Source organism: Eumetopias jubatus, unplaced genomic scaffold (assembly GCF_037043125.1).
Source record: "Eumetopias jubatus isolate StellerSeaLion01/CBP00866 unplaced genomic scaffold, mEumJub1_p1.0 scaffold_16, whole genome shotgun sequence".
Classification (NCBI taxonomy): Eukaryota; Metazoa; Chordata; class Mammalia; order Carnivora; family Otariidae; genus Eumetopias; species Eumetopias jubatus.
The window spans coordinates 37643893-37647797 of record NW_028274822.1 but is presented as its reverse complement, the minus strand read 5'-3'; the positions used below and the strand labels follow the sequence as shown (position 1 = coordinate 37647797).

The 3905-nt window shown below is 40.7% G+C and overlaps 1 pseudogene; it reads left to right on the top strand.

Annotated features, from left to right (window-relative positions):
* Nucleotides 1-2967: 2967 nt before the first annotated feature.
* On the top strand, nucleotides 2968-3905 carry LOC148162266 (small ribosomal subunit protein uS2 pseudogene; annotated as a pseudogene).

Here is a 3905-nt window from a genome sequence, read left to right as displayed (position 1 = left end):
GACTTTGGTTTGTTGATTTCTGATATACATATGATAATAGGCTACTATATGCAAAGTTTTCAGCTGAAAAATAGAAACTTTTTTATTCTTTTTAAGATTTTATTTATTCGTTTGACAGAAACACAGAGAGGGAACACAAGCAGAGAGAGTAGGAGAGGGAGAAGCAGGCTCCCCGCTGAGCAGGGAGCCTGATGTGGGGCTCGATCCCAGGACCCTGGGATCACGACCTGAGCCGAAGGCAGACGCTTAACGACTGAGCCACCCAGGCGACCCAATAGAAACTTTTTTAAAAATAAAAAATTCAAATTGTTTTTCTAGTATTAACCATTTGGTAAGATTCCACTACTATACTTTGAATATTCCCCATAATCATCCAGTTAATATATCACTTTAACACAGTTACTGTTATTTACTATGTGCAAGGCATTTTTTTTAGGTTTTGTAGTATACACAGAATATGTGAAGCATATGTGATAAAGCCTGATGTATACAGAAAACACATGTACAATCATAGAGGTAGACAAGATGCTTATAAGAGCTCAGGGGAAGTAGGGTTCAATTCTGATTGGAAAGAAAAAGTTTGGGAAGCTCCTGAGACGAGTTTTGAAGGATGGGATTAGAGACATAAGGGCAGGAAGGGAGTAGTCAGCAAAGGTACAGAAGCAAGGAAGTACAAGAAATGATGGTGGAGTATGTGCTTAGTCTTTCATTCAGTACACATTCAGTGTCAGGCACTACTGAGCACTGCTCAGGGGGAGAGAAAGTGTTCCTGCCCTTACGCTCCAGTGTTTTCGCAAATAATGACTAAAATATACTTAAGAGAGTAAGAATAAGGTGGAAATAAAAATGAAGTAGGAGAAAAGATTGTTAAGGAGTATGATGCTAAACAAGCAGCACTTCAACTTTCTGGCATTTAGTATCATGTAATACAGAAAAGTACTAGTTATGATAGGATTGAGTTTCATATTTCTGCGTTTTGTTCTCAAGGTAATGGAAGGCCATTGAGGTCTTTGAACCAAGGAATGGCGTGATCATCTTAACTGCCTTCAGAAGAATAAAATTAAGTGGGGAAGGAACAGAAAGAAAAACTATTTTGGAAGCCTGGAAATAAAAGCCTCAGGGTCACAAGTAGAAGAGCTAAAAGGCATTGACATGACAGTAAGTTGAGAAGGGAGTAGGAAAAAAGTATAATTAATTAGCATCTGTTCTTTGGGGAATTTAAAAAGTGAAGAAATAGGATGATGAAATTTATATCTGAAGTTTACCCCTCTCTCCTTAGGATAAATTTTATTATTTTTTAAGATTTTATTTATTTATTTGACAGAGACACAGCGAGAGAGGGAACACAAGCAGGGGGAGTGGGAGAGGGAGAAGAAGGCTTCCCGCGGGGCAGGGAGCCCGATGTGGGGCTCGATCCCAGGACCCTGGGATCATGACCCGAGCCGAAGGCAGATGCTTAGCGACTCAGCCACCCAGGCGCCCCCGAGGATAAATTTTAAGAGCCAACTGCTTACTACACACTTCTACCTAGTGTCTTGAACTTAACACGCACCGCCATGATATCCTCCTGAATTCCCTATCCTGGTGAATTGCGCTGCTAAACACCTTGCCATACAGATGAAATCCCTGGTAGCCATCCTGCACTCTCCACTTTCCCCAGTTTTCTAAATCCACTTGCTCATTACGTTTTAGAAATGAGTTACAAAAGTAACACTACTTATATAATTTTTAAAAGTCTGACAATAACAAGTGTTGAGAAGGAACATGGTAGATCAGTAATTGTATTACATCAGTAATTATATTACATGTAAATGGACTATAAGACAAAAATTCTTGCATTTCTTAAAGTTTATATGGTACTTACTCGAGCAAGACACACTGTAACGGCAGGGATCCAGGGAATTTGAAATTAAAGTATGGAAAAACTCCACTAAAACACACCAAAAGAAAGCTGTTAATAGCTGTACTGATATTAGACAAGAAGTAGACTTTAAAGCCAAAGCCTTACTAGAGATGAAAGGGGACACTTCTATTGATAAAAGAGTCAATTTACCAAGAAAATATCTCCTGAAGTGTATACATCTAATAATTTTGCTTCAAAGTATATAGAGCTGAAATCGACAAAACTAAAATGAGAAAGATAAATCTACAATCCTAGTGGAAGACTTTCACACAGCTCTCTCAGTAAACAAGCAGGAAAAAAAATGTTTAAGAATATAGTACATGTGGACTTACAGGATATGTTAACAAAATGACCTAATTGACATATAGGTAACAGTACAACCAACACTGGCACAAAACTCCTTTTGGGTGTACAAAGAACATTTACCAAAGCTGACTGTGTCCTGGTTTGTAAAGCAAGCCTCAACAAATTTCATCAGATTGAAATAATTTAGCGTAGTGCTGTCCAACAGAACTTAGTATGTTCTTGTCAGTATTGTTCAATACAGTAATCACACAGCTAATACAGTAGTCACTAGCCACATGTGGCTACTGAGCCCTTAAAATGTGGCTAATGTGACTGATGAACAATATTTTATTTAAATAGCCACATCTGGTTAGTGGCTACCACATTGGACAGCAAGATTTAGCATGTTTTCAGACAACCGTAAAATTAGCTAGAAATCAGTAACACACACACACTAGAAAAAAAAATCCCAAATGTTTAGAAATTAAAACAATTTAAATCACCTGTAGGTAAAAGAAGCAAGCATGGTGGAAATTTGAAAGGTATTTTTGTTTGGATAACAGTGAAAATTATGGGAACGAACTAAAGCCCTGTTTAAAGAGAAACTTATAGCATTCAGTGCATAGATTAGGAAAGAAAGGGCTACAATTCACTGATTTAAATACCCACTGCAAGAAGTTAGAAAAAGAATAGTAAGTAAATGTAAAGAAAGAATGTAGAGAGAGGTTCATACAGCGGTGTTCTGGGTTCCTGTTGTAGCTTAAAGGGCAATTTTCACAATGTCCAGAATATTTGATGTCCTGCAAATGAAGGAAGAGGGTGTTGTCAAATTCCTTGCAGCAGGAACCCACGCAGGTGGTACCAAGTACATCTACAAAAGGAAAAGTGATGGCATCTTTATCATAAATTTGGAGAGAACCTAGGAGAAGCCTCTGTTGGCAGCTCATGCCATTGTTGCTGTTGAAACCCAACTGACGTCAGTATCATGACCTCCAGGAATACTGGCCAGTGAGTTGTGCCGTACTTTGCTGCTGACACTGGAGTCACCCCTTATTGCTGGCCACTTCACTCCCGGAGACTTCACTAACCAGATCCAGGCAGCCTTCCAGGAGCCGAGACTTCTGGCAGTTACTGATGCCGGGGCTGATCACCAGCCTCTTACAGAGGTGTCTCATGTTGACCTGCCTACCACAGCGATGGTAGAGCAACTCACCTGCTGTGTGTGGCCACAGCCATAGCGTGCAGCAAGGGAGCTCACTCACTGGGTCTGATGTGGTGGATGCTGGCCCAAGGAGGTCTGCACATGCGTGGCACCATGTCCCATGAACAGCTAGAGGAGGTCATGCCTGATCTCTGCTTCTACAGAGATCCTGAAGAGATGGCCGGAGAAGAGCAGGCCACTGCTGAAAAGGCTGTGACCAAGGAGGAATTTCGGGGTGAATGGACGGCTCCAGCTCCTGAGTTCACTGCTACTCAGCCTGGGGTTGCAGACTGTTCTGAAGGCGTGCAGGTGCCCTCTGTCCCTATTCAGCAGATTCCCTCCTGAAAACTGGTCTGCAGTTCCCACTGCTCAGGCCACTGAATGGGTAGGAATGACTACTGAGTGGTTTTAAGCTGTTCTTCCACAGACACTTAAACAGAAAATGGAAATACAGTCAACAGACAATAAACGGTTTCTTTAAAAAAAATGAAAGGAAAAAGAATGAAAGGAAGGAAA